The following is a 23204-nucleotide window of genomic DNA, read 5'->3' as shown; positions in this document are numbered from 1 at the left end:
GAGACCTCACGCCCCACGTGTTGAGCAATTCGGCGGTACGTCCACCCGGCCTCCCGCATGCCAACTATACGCCCTCGCTCAAAGTCCGTCAACTGCACATACGGTTCACGTCCACGCTGTCGCGGCATGCTACCAGTGTTAAAGACTGCGATGGAGCTCCGTATGCCACGGCAAACTGGCTGACACTGACGGCGGCGGTGCACAAATGCTGCGCAGCTAGCGCCATTCGACGGCCAACACCGCGGTTCCTGGTGTGTCCGCTGTGCCGTGCGTGTGATCATTGCTTGTACAGCCCTCTCGCAGTGTCCGGAGCAAGTATGGTGGGTCTGACACACCGGTGTCAATGTGTTCTTTTTTCCATTTCCAGGAGTGTATTACGTAACTGCAAATATTTTGTAAAAGACCCACTGTAATCGCTGTAAGACCATTAGGACACCAGATACCATACCACGCAGACTAGTTTTAACAAATAAAAACAAATAAGCCTCGACCAGAATCGAATCCTCGACCTTCTGCATGTTAACCCAAAACGCTATCTACTGCACCAACTGCGCAGCAGCATTGATATTTCCTGACAGAGATAGTTACAGTACACCTGAATACAGTGTTGCCTGATTGCCAAGCTTTAATGTCCTTTTAGTGCCCGAAATATGCGCAGAATGAAATTTTGTGAGAGACATTTTTGTATTGCTAGGATGTGACGAATCGCGCTGCGAAGTCCGAGTACGTGAATTTCTCTTCCCTCTGTATAACAATTCAACTGATTTGAGAATAGAATAAAAAAATGGAAGGCATTACTTTTCACCATGCCCTCGCATATGTGTTCTCGGAGTCTTGCGTAAGCTTGAAATGACTGTTTGATGAATATTAACAGAATGCACAGTGTATACAAGCCGCACTGTCCCGTGAAAAATTCGAGACACAGTACGTTCTTCTAAACTGTATTGAGATAACTTGTTACATTTAGTTGGATGTGAGATCCGCCAGTTATGCAAAACACCGTTTTTCTCAGTACCCAAACATGTTTCGGCACCACTGTGCCATCATCAGTGGGTTTCCATTTATATTTATTCTACAATGTGAACATTTTTGTTAAATGATTATAAAATTATGTGCATTTTTAGTTCAAACAACAGATCGTTTCTTTTTGTAAATACCTTTACATTTGGTGTGCATGAATTTTCTGGATCTTCTAGAGTGTAATTCAGTTTTTCGCATTCTAGAAGACAGATTAACTCCCAGAAAAAAAAGTGCACACCAAATGTAAAAGTATTTACAAAGAGAAACGATCTGTTGTTTGAACTAAAAATTCACATAGTTTTATAATCATTTAATAAAAATGTTCACATTGCAGAATAAATAAAACGAAAACCCACTGATGATGGCACAGTGGTGCCGAAACATGTTTGGGTACTGAGAAAAACGGTGTTTTGCGTAACTGGCGGACCACACATCCAACAATTTTAACTGCAAACACGGCCAATAGAAGGAGCTGCAAATCAAAATGACGGATGTTACATTTAGCTCCATTACCGTGGTGGCTGCGCGCAGCGATTTCCGTCGTTAAAGGATTGTTAAGAAAGAAGTCACCGGGCCAAGAAACAGAACATGTGGTCAGTGCAAAACGTTTTCGGAACAATTTATTTCGCACTGGGACTGCCAGTTAACCAGGCATTAGAAACAATCGCAGTCGAACGTAAGCATGGATGAATGCTGCCGTTGTGCCCACTGTGGATATCCAATAATAAGAAGCTCATCGAACATGCGTCTTCTGACCATATTTTAAGACTGCTCTTCTTCCCACCCACTCCATCACCCTATTTGGTAATTCCATATTTCTTCTTCAATAAAAGGTATGGATTGTTCCAGTATATTTAGTCTTCGTAGGTTGGATACAGGCATTACGCATCTTCCTGTTCCGTCTTCAGAAACTTTATCTGCACCGTTTCTCTGATCGATCTATGTCTGTTCCTCCCTGTCCTTTTGACTGTAACTGAGGAACGTCTTGGAAAGTGCTTCGTCTCTCATTATGTTCATGTATTGTTGCCAACTGCCAATCCATTCAGTAACGATCTCATTAACAACATATACAGCCAGCTGATTACTAATATTTCCGTTTCTAAAAAGATCTCTTCTCGTACAGCTCTTCATTCTCCTCAACAATGTCATTTCTGCTGGTTGTCTTTCGCCGTTCTCTTTCGTTTTATTTGCATAGGTCTCGCTTCGAAACCACAGTTATGGTGTACCCATCATTTTGCGTTTTCTTAAACAAATTTGTATCTTTTCGGGTTCCGTTGTTGTACTGTTTATTGTTACAAATATTGTTCAAAATATGTGGAGCTTTACATACACATCATTCTCAGGAACCGAGCTCGCTGCAACCAAAGTATTTAAAATTCGACACTTCTTCAGTTATTTCTAAATACTATCTTTCAATGTGCTGAGCATTTACTTTGACGTGCCGTAATTTTTATCATGTGATATATATATATATATATATATATATATATATATATATATATATATATATATATATATATATATTGGCCATTAAAATTGCTACACCACGAAGATGACGTGCTACAGCTGCGAATTTTTAACCGACAGGAAGAACATGCTGTGATATGGAAACGATTAGCTTTTCAGAGCATTCACACAAGGTTGGCGCCGGTGGCGACACCTACAACGTGCTGACATGAGGAAAGTTTCCAACCGATTTCTCATGCACAAACAGCAGTTGACCGGCGTTGTCTGGTGAAACGTTGTTGTGATGCCTCGTGTAAGGATGAGAAATGCGAACCATCACGTTTCAGACTTTGATAAACGTCGGATTGTAGCCTATCGCGATTGCGGTTTATCGTATCGCGACATTGCTGCTCGCGTTGGTCGAGGTACAATGCAGAATATGGAATCGGTAGGTTCAAGAGGTAATACGGAACGCCGTGCCGGATCCCAACGGCCTCGCATCACTAGCAGTCGAGATGACAGGCATCTTATCCGCAAGGCTGTAACGGATCGTGCAGCCACGTCTCGATCATGGGACAACAGATGGGGACGTTTGCAAGAATCTGCACGAACAGTTCGACGACGTTAGCAGCAGCATGGACTATCAGCTCGGAGACCATGGCTGCGGTTACCCTTGACGCTGCATCGCATACAGGAGCGCCTGCGATGGTGTACTCAACGACGAACCTGGGTGCACGAATGGCAAAACGCCATGTTTTAGGATGAATCCAGGTTCTTTTTACGGCATCATGATGGTCGCATCCGTGTTCGGCGACATCGCGGTGAACGCACATTGGAAGCGTGTATTTGTCATCGCCATACTGGCGTATCACTCGGCGTGATGCTTTGGGGTGCCACTTGTTACGCATCTCGCTCACCGCTTGTTCACATTAACGGCACTTTGAACAGTGGACGTTACATTTAAGATGTGTTACGACCCGTGGCTCTACCCTTCATTCGATCCCTGCGAAACCCTACATTTCAGCAGGATAATGCACGACCGCATGTTGCAGGTCCTGTACGGGCCTTTCTGGATACATAAAATGTTCGACTGCTGCCCTGGCCAGCACATTCTCCAGATCTCTCACCAATTGAAAACGTCTGGTCAACGGTGGCCGAGAAACTGGCTCGTCACAATATGCCAGTCACTACTCTTGATGAACTGTGGTATCGTATTGAAGCTGCATGGGCATTATTTCCCGTTCTACAATGTTAAAATTCTGGAAATGGAAAGCTTAAAGCGCAATTGGAAAAATAAATGTATTTTGCAAATGTGATTAATGTTCAAACTGGTGGCCTTCAGCATCAATACATTTCTGAGTACGACTCACCACTGATTCCGTACATCGTACCAAAGTGTCCAGTGAGATTTCTGCGCACACCACGTGAATCTCATTCCAAAGTGTGTCCAAATTACGTGGTTTACGTTTGTACACCTCATCTTTTACTGTGCCCCATAAGAAGAAATCCAACGGCGTGAGGTCTGTAGAGCGTGCAGGAAACTCGATTGGTCCCCTGCGTCCTATCCACTTGCCTGGCACATTGAGATCCAGGTATGCTCGTACGTCCCTATGATAGTGCGGCGGGGCGCCATCTTGTTGGAAATAAAACTCATCATTACCGTGTAATGCACGAATGTCAGGGAATATGGAGTCAGCAAGCATTGTTGGGTACGTTTCTACAGTAACAGTACCTTCAAAGCGGAAAGGCCCAATGAGTCCCCTTGCAGACAAACCACACTACACATTTACATCAGACAAATTCACAGCCTTTTCAACTGTAATGTGAGGATTATCTTCAGCCCAGCACACACAATTGTGCCTATTGACAGTTCCATTGAGTTTGAATTGGGCTTCATCCGACCAAATTATGCTGACCATAAATCCCGTTTCACGTCTCACCATTTCCTGAACCCATGCACAAAATTCTAACCTTAGATCTGGATCGTCGTCACTTAGCTCTTGCACCAGCCTTGGAATGAACACACGAAACTTGCCTTTCTTCAGAATGCGTAGCACACTACTAGCAATTACGCTACTCTCATGTGCCGCTTGCCTTGAAGATTTTTGAGGCGAACGCTGAAACAGTTCCAAGACCGCAGTTGTGGAATCATCACTTGTAGCTGTACGAGATCGCCCTGATCGACCTTTATGCATATCACACACTGTTCCATAAATTTGTCTCGTAGACTTGTAATTGTTAACCTTGAAGGTGGTTCTGTACCATATTCACTTCTCTAGTGTCTTCGAACCGCAGCTACATTCTCAAACATCCAGTACCACTTAATTATCTGCTTCTGCGCTTCAAAGCTTAAACACACGTCCGCCACGTTGCAGTTACTTTCTTGCCATTGTTGCCACCTGTTGAAGAAACATAACATTACTTTCTCACAGATATTTAACCTTGTAGAGAGGAAATAAATTGTCTATGACAGTTCAAAGTGTGTATACATTTTTTTGACGCACCCTGTATTTTTTCCAATGAATACCCGTTTATCATCTGTATTTCTTCTTGGTGTAGCAATTTTAATGGCCAGTAGTGTGTTTATATATATATATATATATATATATATATATATATATATATATATATATATATATATATATATATATTAGATTTACTCGTAATGCTAGGTGGACTCCATGTTCATTTTTTTGTATTATTATTTACTATCTGTACAGAATAATGCACTTAGCTTAGTATATTTATCTAATTGAAATTATGGATAATTGGAATTCCCAATTTTTTCGGAATGTCTTGAATTAAAAAAAGAAAGAATGGCTGTAAAAGAACACCCTTGTCCCACTCGTTGATTGACTTTTATCCTATTTACCCGTTTCACCTTTACATTCCTTTACATTGCATTACGGAGTGTGGTGGGTTGTCACTGCCACTGATTATTGTTTATAATTTACGAGTATTTCCAGGAGCTCGAACAAAAGCTTTCTCAAAATCTATAAATGCAGTATTCTGTTCTCATGATTTTTACGTACAGCTATACCGGTACAACTATTAAATCCGTTTCGCTATCCTTCTCAAGTGTAGCACTTCATTAGGTTCCGTACCTCAGACGGTAAAAGAGAAATCCTTACAGCGTCGCTTTGTTGGCTGTATGTCTGTCTGTCTTGTCTGTCCGGCTGTTAAGACCCCTTTTCCTCAGGAACGAGTGGACGTATCAAGTTGAAATTTATGTCACACACTAAGGTCTAAGGTACCGTGGCGGTCTAAGAAATTTAAGCTTCGAAATCAATGCAGTCAAAAGAAACGACCATTTATGTCACATATTTTGATGGAAACTCATTCATCAATACCTGCAGGGTTCTTCCTGTTGGCCTAGAAACACGAAAATAAGCAAGAAGCGAGGTTTTACAGTACAAGTAAAGGAAAAATTCGGAAAATTGTTCATTTGCGATCCAACTGTCTGTATGCATGTTAAACATCGATACGCAATAGGCAAAAATCGTCGAGATTCTAGATCTCCGAGATGGATGAACTGTCTAAATACATAATTTAATTTGTACGGAACCCTCCTTTTATTTCCGATATACTTCGGTATTTCTAACAAGTGGCCTAGTGGTAGCGTCTTCGATTAGTAATCAAAACGTCCACGGTCCTTGGTTCGAAACCTGCCACCGCTTAAACTTTGATTAATAGTCAGCATTGGCTGCCGAAGACTTCCAGCATAAGAAGTCACCCTCATACTGCCAACGGTCGTGTCAAAGAGGGCGGAAAAGCGGACAGACTTTCTGGACACTCTCTTGTGCTAGTGGTGGGAAACTGCCCCTAAAGACAGAAGAATCAGCAAATAACGGCACGAGGATGCAGAAGGCAATGGAAATCACCGCATTTAAGACACATAACGTGTGTTCACAGGACATTGGGCCTGTAATTGAAAAAGTGTCGTGATGACGTCTGCATTTGCAAAAGATTCCGAACTAGTCCCACAAGGAATGTGAGAAGTTTGAATGCGGTAGGGAAGCTAGAAAATATGAAAAGGGAAATGCAAAGGCTCAATCTAGATATACTAGGGGTCGTGAAGTGAAATCGTAAAAGGACAAGGATTTCTGGTCAGATGAGTGTAGGTAATATCAATAGCAGCAGAAAATGGTACAACGGGAGTAGGATTCGTAACAAATAGGAAGGTAGGGCAAAGAGTGTGTTACTGTGTACAGTTCAGTGATAGGGTTGTTCTTATTGGACTCGACAGCAAACCAACACCGACAACAATAGTTCAGGTATACATGCCGACGTCGCAAGCTGAAGATGATGAAATAGAGAAAGTGTATGAGCATATTGAAAGGGTAATACAGTACATAATGGGAGGTGAAAATATAATAGTCATGGGAGACTGGAATGCAGTTGTAGAGGAAGGAGTACAAGTAAAGGTTACAGGAGAATATGGGCTTCGGACAGAGAATGAGAGAGAGGAAAGACTAATTGAGTTCTGTAATAAATTTCAGATAGTATTAGCGAATATTCTGTTCAAGAATCACAAGTGGAGGAGATATACTTGGAAAAGGCCGGGAGATACGGGAAGATTTCAATTAGATTACATCATGGTCAGCAAGAGATTCCGAAATCAGATACTGGATTGTAAGCCGCACCCAGGAGCAGCAACGGGCTCTGACCACAATATAGTAGTGATGAGGAGTAGGCTGAAATTCAAGAGATTAGTAAAGAAGAATCAGTACGGAAAGAAGTGGGATACGGAAGCACTAAGGGATGATGAGATACGCTTGAAGTACTCTAAGGCCATAGATACAACAATAAGGAATAGCTCAGCAGGCAGGACAGTTGAAGAGGAATGGACATCTCTGAAAAGGTCAATCTCTGAAGTTGTAATGAAAAACATAGGTACAAAGTTAAGAAACCATGGGTCACACAAGAAATTCTTCAGCTGATCGATGCAAGAAGGAAGTACAAATATGTTCAGGTGGATTCAGGACTGCAGAAATACAAGTCGCTGAGGAATGAAATAAATTACCGAGGAGAGAGCAGATAGGTGGAAAGAATACGCTGAAAACTTCTGTAAGGGGGAAGATTTGTTTGATCTGATAGAAGAAGAAACAGGAATCGTTTAGAAGAGATAGGAGATCCTCTATTAGAATTCGAATTTAAAAGAGCTTTGGGGGACTTAAGATCAAACAAGGCAGAAGGGATAGATAGCATTCTATCACAATTTCTAAAATCATTGGGGGGAAGTGGCAACAAAAACTCTCTTCACGTTGGTGGGTACAATGAATGAGCCTGACGATATACTATCTAACTTTCGGAAAAATATCATTAGCACAGCAGGCCGGAGTGGCCGAGCGGTTCTAGGCGCTACAGTCTGGAACCGCGCGGCCGCTACCGTCGCAGGTTCGAATCCTGCCTCGGGCATGAATGTGTGTGATGTCCTTAGGTTAGTTAGGTTTAAGTAGTTCTAAGTTCTAGGGGACTGATGACCTCCGAAGTTAAGTCCCATAGTGCTCAGAGCCATTTGAACCATTTTTTCATCCGCACGATTCCGAAGACTGCAAGAGCTAACAAGTGCGAGAATATGGCACAGTCAGCTCAACAGCTCATGCATCCAAGTTGCTGACAAGAATACTATACAGAAGAGTGGAAAAAAATTGAGGTAAAGGCCCAAGAGAGGCAATTCTAACGTTGCGGCTGATAATGGCAGCAAGACTAAAGAAAAATCAAGACACGTTCATAGGATTTATTGACCTGGTAAAAGATTCGACAATGTAAAATGGTGCAAGATGTTCGAAATTCTCAGAAAAATAGGGGTAAGCTATAGGGAGAGACGAGTCATATACAATATGTACAGCAGGCAAGAGGCAATAATAAGAGTGGACGACCAAGAACGAAGTGCTCGTATTAAAGAGGGTGTAAGACAAGGATGTTGCCTTTCAGCCCTACTGCTGAATTTGTACATCGAGGGAGCAATACTGGAAATAAAAGAAAAGATCAGGAGTGGAATTAAAATTCAAGGTGAATGGATATCAATGATGCGATTCCCTGATGACATTGCTATGCTGAGTGAAAATGAAGAAAAATTACATGATGCAATTTTGTCATATGATCACATGATGGAGGCCGTGGCTGTTGTTTGAAGACAAATGTTGATGGTGTTAGGACAGCAACCAGCCACAAATTTACTTTCAGTTCCTTTATTCAGAGGGTACCGTTACCGGTTTCGAATCGTTGTGATTCATCCTCAGACGCTTTCTTTATGACATGTGGTGTGATTTTTACAGATTAATTGTCCTAAAATATAAATAATACATAATTATAAACACGCCACACACAGATAGTTGCGTTACAGATTTTCGTTGCATGTGACTTACGTGAAACGTCGGTTTGGAGTGTTTGTTTTCGTAACATTCGTCCAACAGATGTAAATGCATTCCCACTGCATTCTTATTGTTGCACACACGTAAATTGTTCTCACTGAACACTTTAGATTTGTCACTGAGAAGATTTCTACCACGCACCACATGTTTTGATACATACAAAGAGCTTACAAACATATGAGTATCACAGATGCTGTGATATATCGTAACATTTGGCGATGATGTCCTATGTTTGGAAAGGATCATATATTCATTTACGCAACTGTAATGCCTTTTACACTAGTACAGAGACATTGAATTTTTGAGGTGATATTGTTAAATTAATTATAAAGTTTTATATACATAACTCACTTTATTAAATAAAGGTCTGAAACATAATATTGGAACAAATCTCAATAATCACAGTGTTAAAAATTACATGCTGAACGGAATGAACAATCTAATGAGTACACAGTGTGGATTGAGAGTAAATCCAAGAAAGACGAAGCTAATGAGAGGTAGTAGAAATGAGAACAGCGAGAAACTTAACATCAGGATTGATGGTCACGAACTAGATGAAGGAATTCTGCTACCTAGGCACTAAAATAACCGATGAAGGACGGAGCAAGGAGGACATCAAAAGCAGACTACCTATGGCAAAAAAGGCATTCCTGGCCAAAAGAAGTCTACTAATATCAAACATAGGCCTTAATTTGAGGAAGAAATTTCTGAGTATGTTCGTCTGGCGTACAGCATTGTATAGTAGAACATGGACTGTGGGAAAATCGGAACAGAAGATAATCGAAGCATTTGAGATGTGGTGCTACAGAAGAATATTGAAAATCAGGTGTTTGATACGGTAAGGAATGAGGAGGTTGTGCGTAGAATCGGAGAGGAAAGGAATGTGTGGAAAACACGGGCAAGGAGATGGGACAGAATCATAGGACATCTTTTAAAAGACATGAGCGAATGACTTCCATGGAATTGGAGGGAGCTATAGAGGGGAAAAAACTGTAGGAAAACAGAGATTGGTATACATCCAGCAAATAATTGAGGACGTAGGTTGCAATTGCTACTCTGAGATGAAAAGATTGCTCAGGAAAGGAATTCGTGGCGGGCCGCATCAAACCAGTCAGAAGACTTATGACTCAAAAAATCTCTGGCAAGGGTTCTGTCAGTGGGAAGCTCTGGGCGTAATGGCCACTATGGTCCCAAATGCAGGTACGACGCCCTGCTGTGAGCACAGAGCATAGTAACTCCTGTGCTGTGTGGCTGTGAGCCGCGGTGTTAACAGAGCGTTGACACCTCGGCGTATCGTGCGCGCCTAACGGTGCCTCCCCCCATTGTCAGCGGACAGCATTGTTCTGTGGACCGCCGTTTGCCGCTGGTCACGCCGAACCTGCCGGTGCCTCTCAGCACGGCCTGTCGCGTCGTGTCGTGATATGACGTCGTGTAGTCGTGGCGTACAACTCACCAACCTCACGGTCGGGTCCGGCCAGCACTTCGAGGAGCGAGCAGGCGTCGTCGGAATGTGGCTCCCAATCAACCTGTCGCTTGTCTGCTGTTTGACACTTGATGGAACTCTCTGACAAGGAGTGTCTTTTCTTTTACGGAATCGTACGTGGGAGCAACCGCACTGACCGACCGTAACGAAATTCATAAGTACCACGTATAGTCATCTGTACTACATACAGACAAGTCATTGTTATCATCGTAACAAAAATTTCGGAACGTTGTTGAGCAATTATACGATACTCTGATAAACGAACACAGACCACATATTTTTAATATATATTGGATATAAGAATAAATTTAAAATATATACTTTCATATAAAAACAAGACATTGTTTAATGTTGTTACCAAAAGTCTCGAAAATTTCTCGGCCGATTTACTTCCATTTTTACTCGACTCTGTAATAAACATTCGGACGCATGTAAGCTACATACACATACACAGGGTGGTCCATTGATAGTGACCGGGCCAAATATCTGACGAAATAAGCATCAAACGAACAAAGTAGAAAGAACGAAACTCGTCTAGCTTGAAGGGGGAAACCAGATGGCGGTATGGTTGGCCCGCTAGATGGCGCTGCCATAGGTCAAACGGATATCAACTGCGTTTTTTTGAAAATAGGAACCCCTATTTTTATTACATATTCGTGTAGTACGTAAAGAAATATGAATGTTTTAGTTGGACCACTTCTTTCGCTTTGTGATAGACTGCGCTGTAATAGTAACAAACGTATGGCTCACAATTTTAGACGTGCTTCGTGATACGTTACTCGTGTTAAAATGGACCTTTTACCAATTGCGGAAAAGGTCGGTATCGTGTCGATGTATGGCTATTGTGATCAAAATGCCCAATGCGCGTGTACTATGTATGCCGCTCGGTATCCTGGACATCATCCACGTGTCCGGACCGTTCGCCAGATAGTTACGTTATTTAAGGAAACAGGAAGTGTTCAGCCACATGTGAAACCTCAACCACGACCTGCAACAAATGATGACGCCGAAGTAGGTGTTTTAGCTGCTGTCGCGGATAATCCGCACATCAGTAGCAAACAAATTGCGCGAGAATCGGGAATCTCAAAAACGTCGGTGTTGAGAATGCTACATCAACATCGATTGCACCCGTACCATATTTCTATGCACCAGGAATTGCATGGCGACGACTTTGAACGTCGTGTACAGTTCTGCCACTGGGCACAAGAGAAATTACGGGACGATGACAGATTTTTTGAACGCGTTCTATTTAGCGACGAAGCGTCATTCACCAACAGCTTTAACGTAAACCGCCATAATATGCACTATTGGGCAACGGAGAATCCACAATCGCTGCGACAAGTGGAACATCAGCGACCTTGCCGGGTTAATGTATAGTGCGGCATTATGGGAGGAAGGATAATTGGCCCCATTTTATCGATGGCAACCTAATGTATGCTGATTTCCTACGTAATGTTCTGCCGATGTTACTACTAGATGTTTCACTGCATCACAGAATGGCAATGTACTTCCAACATGATAGATGTCTGGCACATAGCTCGCGTGCGGTTGATGCAGTATTGAATAGCATATTTCATGACAGGTGGATTGGTCGTCGAAGCACCGCACGTTCACCGGATCTGACGTCCCCGGATTTCTTTCTGTGAGGAAAGTTGAAAGATATTTGCTATCGTGATCCACCGACAACGCCTGACATGCGTCAGCGCATTGTCAATGCATGTGCGAACATTACGGAAGGCGAACTACTCGCTGTTGAGAGAAATATCATTACACGTATTGCCAAATTCATTGAGGTTGACGGACATCATTTTGAGCATTTGTTGCATTAATGTGGTATTTACAGGCAATCACGCTGTAACAGCAGGCGTTCTCAGAAATGATAAATTCACAAAGGTACATGTATTACATTGGAACAACCAAAATAAAATGTTCACACGTACCTGCGTTCTGTATTTTAATTTAAAAAACCTACCTGTTACCAACTGTTCGTCGAAAATTTTGAGCGATATGTTTGTGACTATTACAGGGCCATCTATCACATAGCAAAAAAAGTTGTCCTACTAAAACATTCATATTTCATTACGTACTACACGAATATGTAATAAAAATGGGGGTTCCTATTTGAAAAAACGCAGTTGATATCCGTATGAGCTATGGCAGCGCCATCTAGCTGGCCAACCATAGCGCCATCTGGTTTCTCCCTTCGAGCTAGACAAGTTTCGTTCTTTGTAGTTTTTTGGTTTGACGCTTATTTCGTGAGATATTTGGCCCGGTCACGATCAATTGACCACCCTGTATATATATATATATATATATATATATGGTGAGTCACCTAACATTACCGCTGGATATATTTCGTAAACCACATCAAATACTGACGAATCGATTCCACAGACCGAACGTGAGGAGAGGGGCTAGTGTAATTGGTTAATACAAACCATACAAAAATGCACGGAAGTATGTTTTTTAACACAAACCTACGTTTTGTTAGCACATCTGAACATATAAACAAATACGTAATCAGTGCCGTTTGTTGCATTGTAAAATGTTAATTACATCCGGAGATATTGTAACCTAAAGTTGACGCTTGAGTACCACTCCTCCGCTGTTCGATCGTGTGTATCGGAGAGCACCGAATTACGTAGGGATTCAAAGGGAACGGTGATGGACCTTAGGTACAGAAGAGACGGGAACAGCACATTACGTCCACACCTTTTTATTGGTCTTTTTCACTGACGCACATGTACATTACCATGAGGGGTGAGGTACACGTACACACTTACACACCTTTTCAATTACGGAGTGGAATAGAGTGTGTCCCGACATGTCAGGCCAATAGATGTTCAATGTGGTGGCCATCATTTGCTGCACACAATTGCAGTCTCTGGCGTAATGAATGTCGTACACGCCGCAGTACATCTGGTGTAATGTCGCCGCAGGCTGCCACAATACGTTGTTTCATATCCTCTGGGGTTGTAGGCACATCACGGTACACATTCTCCTTTAACGGACCCCACAGAAAGAAGTCCAGATGTGTAAGATCAGGAGAACGGGCTGGCCAATTTATGCGTCCTCCACGTCCTATGAAACACCCGTCGAACATCCTGTCAAGGGTCAGCCTAGTGTTAATTGCGGAATGTGCAGGTGCACCATCATGCTGATACCACATACGTCGACGCGTTTCCAGTGGAACATTTTCGAGCAACGTTGGCAGATCATTCTGTAGAAACGCGATGTATGTTGCAGCTGTTTGGGCCCCTGCAGTGAAGTGAGGACCAATGAGGTGGTCGCCAATGATTCCGCACCATACATTTACAGTCCACGGTCGCTGTCGCTCTACCTGTCTGAGCCAGCGAGGATTGTCCACGAACCAGTAATGCATGTTCCGTAGATTCACTGCCCCGTGGTTTGTGAAATCTGCTTCATCGGTAAACAGGTAGAACTGCAACGCGTTCTCTGTTAATGCCCATTGACAGAATTGCACTCGATGATTAAAGTCATCACCATGTAATTGCTGATGTAGCGACACACGATGCAGTATGCGCATGACACTGCTCGCCGACCGTGGCTCGTGTTTGTTACAACACGCAACTGAACGTCGGAGGTTTCAAGCGTCAACTTTAGGTTACAATATCTCCGGATGTAATTAACATTTTACAATGCAACAAACGGCACTGATTACGTATTTGTTTATATGTTCAGATGTGCTAACAAAACTAACGTGGTTCCATTTAAAAAAACGTAGGTTTGTGTTAAAAAACATACTTCCGTGCATTTTTGTATGGTTTTATTAAACAATTACACTAGCCCCTCTCCTCACGTTCGGTCTGTGGAATCGGTTCGTCAGTATTTGATGTGGTTTACGAAATATATCCAGCGGTAACGTTAGGTGACTCACCCTGCATATATATATATATATATATATATATATATATATATATATATATATATATATATATATGCTCAATTTCATAATAGACCCTTCGAAAAATTTCTGACCGATTTACTTCAAATTTTTAAATGAGTTTAATATAGGCTACATGTTTAATATATATGCAAAGTAAGTATACATATACTACAGAAATATTCAATGTCATTAGCAAACTTTGACCAGTTTATTTCACATTTTTACACGAATATGTAATGAACATTCGGACAGATAAGGGCTATTTATTTTTTAATATGTATGGTATATAATTATTTATATGTATAGTTCTATACTACTGTAAAAAAAATTTTTATAAAAAATCTCAAAAAGTATTTGACGGATTTATTTCAAAAGCCCTAAAAACATCTGGAGGGGCATACGCTATGTGTATTAGCAGTACAATTAATATATGAATATATACGTAATATACAATGGGATACATTGTTAGCATGTCAAAATGTACGTTTTAGTTTTCTTCTTCATCGTCAGTTCCAACTATGACAGCATGGCATGTAAACCAATACAGAAATTATTTCTCCCATGCATATCCTTTCTGCTTAAACATGACTGCAAACAAAAATTGTATACACAACAATGTGCTGTTTCGTCTTCTTCCTCGCCGTCGATTTTGTAGAAAAGAAGGAAGTCGTATTTATGGCTTATTGGCTCATGAAGGGAATACTACTACAGATTTTGAATCTTCCGAAACTTTCTAATCGTACTCATTCGCAGATCACAAGCATGCAAAATATCATAGATGAAGTTACTGTCCTCACAGATCCAACAACTGGAGAGGTCTCTCTCCTACCCCGTATGCCAATGACCCCAACCGATTTTCTCATTCATGTTAAGCAACTTCTATTCCTAATCAGGGTTTCGTTTGCAATAACAACAGCCGACCGCTGTGGCCGAGCGGTTCTAGGCGCTTCAGTCCGGAACCGCGCTGCTCGGGCATGGATGTGTGTGATGTCCTTAGGTTAGTTAGGTTTAAGTAGTTCTAAGTTCTATGGGACTGATGACCTCAGATGTTAAGTCCCATAGTGCTTAGAGCCATTTGAACCTTTTTTGCAATAACAACAAATAGAGCTCAAAGTCTGAGAGAGCGGTAAGAGGGCAGATAAAGAGGGGGGATGGAAATGCACAAAAGAGATGATGAACTGAGAGAGAGGGGAGTGGATGAATAAAGAGAAGGGGGAGGAGGAAACGGATAGAGAGAGGGGGAGGAAAGAGTTTAGAATGTATATCCACTATATTTTGCGAAGCATTGTTGGGTTCGCTAGTATTGTTTTAACTATCACCTCAAACAAATTAAGTTACATAATAATTTTTTTATTTGTCGGCAGTACACGTCCGCAGTCCCGGTACTCACTGAAAGCTCCGCGCCAGACTAGCGTAGCTCGCCGCTAGAGGGACCAAAATAAAAAGGTGCAAGTTACTGATAAATTGGAGGTGGGAGACGTAACGAGAATGAAATAGAGCTGAACGACTGAATGGGTGGAAGATAGATCGGGAATGTTTTTTTATCGTTTCGAAGAGAAAAGGGGAGACCGAGACGATGACCTAAGTCAAGGCTGGTAGATGACACTGGAAAACGCAAGGGACAGGAGCAACAGCGTTGCAAATCAGCCTGATATGTTTAAGCGCTGGAGTGAAGATTTTTCGTGCGCGCTTCTCTGCCTCGGTGGGTATCTTCGCCCAGCACTGGCTGAGCCAGCGCCATGTGTCTTACTCAGCCACTAAAACGTTTCAAAGTCGATATTAGTTAATAGACCAAAGATAAAGTGAATTAGAATCGAAGAGAACATGTTGCAGAAGAGTATTTGTCACATAATAACAAGTCTTTTCTTAGAGATATATTTTAAAAACTTTATATTCCACACACGAATAACATGTCTTAAGGTGTCTCTTTTTGATGGTCTCTTCTCGTATGTATTCCACACCTCCTTGTTGGTCTTTTCTTCGATGTTCTTGGGCAAAATTCTGGAAAATCTGTGACTGTAAGATGAGTCACTTTTATTGCTCGAGATGGGCGTCCAATTGATGACCCTTACTGTGGAGGGGATGCAACCGACTTTTCCCAGAATTACAGTCTGCTTTTTTGTCGTCATTTTTTTTTTTTGTACGGAAGATATGCATTTGTCGACATGTATTTTTTTGTACGGAAGATATGCATTGAACCATTCAAGGTTCAGCAAATGCCGAAAATCTCCTGATGATAAATTCCAGTCTGGCCCTGACCAGTTGGTAGCTTTGCAACTCGGAATCGTAAATATCCACTCCTCCCATATTCTTATTGTAATCAGCGTATCGACGTGGAAAGTGCTGTCCATCACAATTTCTCTTGTCCTTCGATTTCATCATCATCTGTTTGTATGTGTACTCTTTTACGTATTCTCCCTTCTTCAGTTTCTCATTTTTTGTGAAGTCGGGGATCTCTTTTTTGTTTTTTCGCAGCATGTCGAGGTAACTACAATAACCTTTCCCAAACAAATCTTGTGCAAGCTTCGGAACAAACTCAAGAAGTTACTTTCTTTTCAAGATAGACTATCATAACTTGTGTTGTTGCCAGTACAAACGATGAAAAACATTGTAGCTGACAGAATACATTTTTTTCCCTAACGAGAAACACAGTCTAGTGAAGGAAGCATTAACTAGTAACATTATGACACCTGTCGGCTTGGAACTCGTCATTCTCATTAGCTACAAGCTACATTATGCTGCGAATGGCTACATTCGTCGAACTCACTGAAAACGAGCAAAACATGAACCGCTACATCCGTCATGACTACCTTAGGGGTTAAAATTTGCGGAAATCCCCTATTCACTGACGCATGTGTTACTGGTGACTCCTTTGCAGTCGTTTCTCAATCGTGTTTCGAAACAATGAAGGTATTCTCGAGCACACTATACAGCAAAAATAAAACACAGCAAACATTGTTCAGGAAGTGAAGCTGTAACGTGAGCCAAGATGTTATAACGAACACACTAGAACTTTGGAAGCGTAGTCGAATCAACCTTTGAAACTTGTCGTCACGCACGTCCACATGTTTCGACTACGCTGCAAAAGTTTCGCTGAGAAGCCCTTACCATCCTCCATACAGCCCCGATCTCTCCTCCTTTATTTCCTTATTTTTGGAGCCCTGAGGGAAGACACTCGTGGCCGTGGCCGTGACCTAAGAACTGTACGCCTGGGTACAATCACGGTTCTGCAGTGTAATGAACCTTTCTTCTCAGAACTTTCGTAGTCAGATGAAATGTTCGACTCCGTACAAATTTCGGCCTGACCTGAGTTAATTTATACACTTAAACTATATACTCCACATCTAAAGATAATTTCACATACACTATGTGATAACTTATCCCTAAACTGTCGTGCAACATGTTTCATAATGTCATATGAACACCCCCAAGGTCAATATCAACTATGTATCTGGAAAACTGGCTGAAAATGACTTTCAAGTTCGTGGCGCCCTCCATCGGTAACGCTCGAATTCAATATGGTGTTTGCCCACCCTTAGCCTTGATGTCGGCTTCTACTCTCGCAGGCGTGCGTTCATTTAGGTGCTGGAAGATTTCTTGGGGAATTCTTCACGCAGTGCTGCAGTGAGGAGAGGTATCGATGTCGGTCGGTGAGGCCTGGCGCAAAGTCGGCGTTCCAAAACGTCCCAAAGGTGTTCTACAGGATTCAGGTCAGGACTCTGTGCAGGCCAGTCCATTACAGGGATGTTATTGCCGTGTAACCACTCCGCCACAGGCCGTGCATTATGAAGAGGTGCTCGATCGTGTTGAAAGATGCAATCGCTGTCCCCAAATTGCTCTTCAACAGTGGGAAGCAACAAGGTGCTTAAAACATCAATGTAGGCCTGTGCTGTGACAGTGCCACGCAAAACAACAAGGGGTGCAAGCCCCCTCCATGAAAAACACGACCGCACCATAATACCACCGCCTCCGAATTTTACTGTTGCCACTAAACACGTCGACAGATAACGTTCATGGGGCATTCGCCATACCCACACCCTGCCGTCAGATTGCCACATTGTGTACCGTGATTCGTCAATCCACACAACGTTTTTCCACTGTTCAATCGCCCAATGTTTAAGCTCCTTACATCAAGCGAGGCGTCGTTTGGCATTTACCGCCGTGATGTGTGGCTTATGAGCAGCCGCTCGACCATGGAATCCTAGTTTTCTCACCTCCCGCCTAACGGCCATAGTACTTGCAGTGGATCCTGATGCAGTTTGGAATCAATGTGTGATAGTCTGGATAGATGTCTGCCTATTACACATTACGACCCTCTTCAACTGTCGGCAGTCCCTGTCAGTCAACAGATGAGGTCGGCCTGTACGCTTTTGTGCTTTAAGTGTCCCTTCACGTTTCCACTTCACTGTCACATCGGAAGCAGTGGACCTATGGATGTTTACGAGTGTGGTAATCTCGCGTACAGTCGTATGACACAAGTCACACCGAATCACCTGACCACGTTCGCAGTCCGTGAGTTCCGCAGAGCGCCCCATTCCGCTCTGTCACGATGTCTAATTACTGAGCTCGCCAATATGGAGTACCTGGCAGTAGGTGGCAGCACAATGCACCTAATATGAATTCCGGATACTTTTGATCACATAGCGTATAATTGATCTACAAGACACTATTTTTCTGATAATACAATTTTATTTTAATATCGATCCATTTAGCAAGATCGATCTTGAGCAATGAAAATTAGTAATCATAGTTGTTAGTTTAAATGAGTAAAAGACCACTTCACAGCGGAACTAATATTATTATGCTTTATTTTCCATGTAAACAAAACTTCTGTTCACATTTTTAATTTTCCTAGTTTTACCATCGATAATTCAATGGACGAATATACAAAGACAGGAGGTTGATAGTTTTATATAGTCAAAATTTTCAACTTTCCTTATTAATTATTGGGCATATAAATCTTTTTATATATAATTATTTTCAGAAAAAATTATGTAAATTATATCTGAAAAGTAATTTGAACTAAGACAATCACAATAAAATTCATTTGAACTACATAGTATTGCAGAAGGATCTGGAAGTTACGCATGTAAAACTTGTAGAAATATTAGGAGCAAAAACCGGCATAATAGTTTCAGTTATTGTAGAGACTTGTCAATGTAACTATCAAGTTCTACGTGTTACGTTAAAATGCTGTACAATGCATTCACTTAACAAGTGGTGTTGTAGAAAATGTGAAGAATTTGTGAATAAATACTGATGGTGTGGAAAAAGCACCAAAATTGCAGTGGCTTTTGATGGAAAAAAACCTTGAACCTGTGAATTGGAAGGCATAAACAGGGACGGACACCCTAGAGAACAAGGCAGCCATAGCAAGATAAGTAACACTTATCGGCTAATATAATATTCCTGCCCTTATGAAATTATATAAATGTCGACAACCCTAAAATTGTTGTTCCAAAGCAGAATAATTACTTTCTGTACACCTACGAACATTTTCATTGGAAGGGTGTGTAACATTATAGCAGGCAACAGTACGGTCTCACAATGGGATAAATGTATTAACGATTATGACGAAAATTTTTGAGATAATATACAGTTTACATATTTTTGTCCATCTGTCCCGGTTTCATTTTAACAGCCCTTTACATGTTGTGTCATATGGTTGGAATTATTCCCATGAGTCACTGATACATACAGAGTCTTCCTGTATATCGTAAATTCGCATTTCCAATTCGATATGTTAATGGACATATCGAAGAAGTTGATGCTATCTCCAGATTCATGTTCAAGTGTAAGTGCAATTTTTGGATGCAACTGTTTAAGTGAATCAGTAAGGAGCTCATTGGCAGTGGAAATGTACTGGGCCCACCAAAATAAAATATATTTTAACAATAATTTATTCACAACCAGACTCCTCACAGCAATAATAAGACAACAGAATGATATCCCACTAGAAATATTAAAGTTTTTAAAATGACTTTGTAACCTCCCCACAGAAAATATGTTAAATACAAAATGGAAATAGAGCCAAGCGTAAACTCCCCGCAAAAAACTGATAAATGAAAATTGACCATAAACCAACAATAATATTAATTAAATAATGAACCATGAACGAAATGTAACCTCCCAACAGAAATAATAATATCGGGTATATTTTATAAGGACAGCAGCGCTGACATTCGGCCCTGTATTCTGAGTAAAAAAAAACAAAAATTCTCACCTCAGTAAAAACTGCAATTATATCTGCTCGTAATTATACATTCTTCGACACCGCTTCGTGCAATGCTGGCGTATATATATATATATATATATATATATATATATATATATATAAAGTAACTCTTTTAAAGAAAAGCATTCATTTCAATTTCCAATGCATTATCATTGCTTCCAAGAAAAAAAAAAAAAAAAAAATATATATATATATATATATATATATATATATATATATATATATATATATATATTATTTTTTTTTTTTTTCTTGGAAGCAATGATAATGCATTGGAAATTGAAATGAATGCTTTTCTTTAAAAGAGTTACTTTATATTATAAAAATTATTATTGGGGCATTTTTTTTGAACAAATTAAATTACAATTAACGTACATTATTAATTATGCGCAAGGCTGCTTCTTTACCTTCTACAACAATACTCATCCTCCAGAGTCCTGACCAGAGTCGCGACCAGAGCACACAGCCGACGCATGCCGACTCCCGCAGACTACAACCGTCCACTCGCTACTAATGCCGACCGACTACTACTGTATCCGACTGATTACTACTGCAGACTGACTACTACTGTCGACTCGCGCAGACTCGCGACAAGCAACAACTAACAATAAACTACTCTCTGGTCAGAGATTCTGTCATGCCTCGCCCATCGCCGGCGAAGCATACACCTTACAACTTGCAGTACAAGTATTAAACAATAAATTAGATAAAAAACAACAAATAACAGCTTATGGACAAATAACAATAGAAAAGGAACGACTGGTGAAATTGCCACTAAACAGTTAATTGACTTGTGGCTTCGTTAAGAGATTGATAAGAGATCCAAATGAGAAACTTAGCAACAGCAAAATTGACTTACGGCCCAAATAAAGGTAGTTTTACCAGAAATCCAAAAATTGTTACAAACTGGTATAGTTAACAAGATAAAGGTGCAAAGAATTTTAAAACAGTCTCGGTAACTTCACCAATTGCTGTAAGGTGTCAAACAAATAACACACATTACATTGAATTCCTGAAACAATTTAGATTAAATTCATATGTCACACGACATAGTTACGTGAAAATGTACTAATTATTGACAGATGAAAATGTACGAATTATTGACAGACAAAGCGAATAAACAAGCCAACATTACGTGAATGTAGACCGCAAACACTCACACTAGTAATTGCACGCAAGTAATTTCCCTGACCCGAGTTATGAGACGCGGTTCTGAGGGAAGGACAATTTTACGATGGCACCGAAATTAGAACCTTACATACATAGAAAATGTAGATACTTTCTAATTTTGATGTCCACTATTTAAAAAATAATTTCTATGTTAAAACTAATCAATATTTTTAGACATCCTCCTGTTAAACTGGTTAAAACAAGTGTGACCTACAATCAATTTTTTTTCAAATTTCTGATAAAAGGTACGTTTTACGAGGTCTGTTGAAAAATTCCGGATAAGACAACACAGGGATGTCGTTTTTCGTGCACTAGCCAGACGGCAACAGGGATGAACGTGCAGGTGTGTTATCGTGATGCAACAGACATGAATTGTCTCGCCACATTTCAGGCCGTTTCCTTCTCATATCTCCTCGCAGGCGTCGCAACATGTCCCGATAGTACCATTAACAGGTTGTGCCTGTGGCACGAATTCATAATGGGCTAAGAAACTTCCTGGCAGATTAAAACTGTGTGCCCGACCGAGACTCGAACTCGGGACCTTTCGCAGGAGAGCTTCTGTAAAGTTTGGAAGGTAGGAGACGAGGTACTGGCAGAAGTAAAGCTGTGAGTACCGGGCGTGAGTCGTGCTTCGGTAGCTTAGTTGGTAGAGCACCTGCCCGCGAAAGGCAAAGGTCCCGAGTTCGAGTCTCGGTCGGGCACACAGTTTTAATCTGCCAGGAAGTTTCATAGCAGCGCACACTCCGCTGCAGAGTGAAAATCTCATTCTGGAAACATCCCCCAGGCTGTGGCTAAGCCATGTCTCCGCAATATCCTTTCTTTCAGGAGTGCTAGTTCTGCAAGGTTCGCAGGAGAGCTTCTGTAAAGTTTGGAAGGTAGGAGACGAGGTACTGGCAGAAGTAAAGCTGTGGGTACCGGGCGTGAGTCGTGCTTCGGTAGCTCAGTTGGTAGAGCACTTGCCCGCGAACAGGCAAAGGTCCCGAGTTCGAGTCTCGGTCGGGTACACAGTTTTAATCTGCCAGGAAGTTTCATAGCAGCGCACACTCCGCTGCAGAGTGAAAATCTCATTCTGGAAACATCCCCCAGGCTGTGGCTAAGCCATGTCTCCGCAATATCCTTTCTTTCAGGAGTGCTAGTTCTGCAAGGTTCGCAGGAGAGCTTCTGTAAAGTTTGGAAGGTAGGAGACGAGGTACTGGCAGAAGTAAAGCTGTGGGTACCGGGCGTGAGTCGTGCTTCGGTAGCTCAGTTGGTAGAGCACTTGCCCGCGCAAGGCAAAGGTCCCGAGTTCGAGTCTCGGTCGGACACACAGTTTTAATCTGCCAGGAAGTTTCATATCAGCGCACACTCCGCTGCAGAGTGAAAATCTCATTCTCATAATGGACTAATCCTTCAAACTCATAGAAAACAAACGGCATGGCTTTGACATTTGATCTGACATTACGAACATTGTGAAGATTGAACCTTTGTCTCAACATCATAACCGTAGTCCCATGTCTCAACACCAGTTAAGATTCTCTTAAGGAACATCTCGATCTCATTTGCGCGGTCCAAAAGCTCTTCACAGAT

At 41.5% G+C, this 23204-nt stretch overlaps 1 non-coding gene across 1 annotated transcript; it reads left to right on the top strand.

Moving 5' to 3' along the window:
- Positions 1–22869: 22869 nt before the first annotated feature.
- On the top strand, positions 22870–22944 carry Trnaa-cgc (transfer RNA alanine (anticodon CGC)). The gene has a single exon. It is a non-coding gene; the product is annotated as a tRNA-Ala (tRNA).
- The last annotated feature ends 260 nt before the right edge of the window (positions 22945–23204 follow it).

Source organism: Schistocerca nitens, chromosome 1 (genome assembly GCF_023898315.1).
Source record: "Schistocerca nitens isolate TAMUIC-IGC-003100 chromosome 1, iqSchNite1.1, whole genome shotgun sequence".
Taxonomy (NCBI): Eukaryota; Metazoa; Arthropoda; class Insecta; order Orthoptera; family Acrididae; genus Schistocerca; species Schistocerca nitens.
Note: the sequence above shows the minus strand (reverse complement) of the source record. Positions and strands in the feature narration are given on the sequence as shown.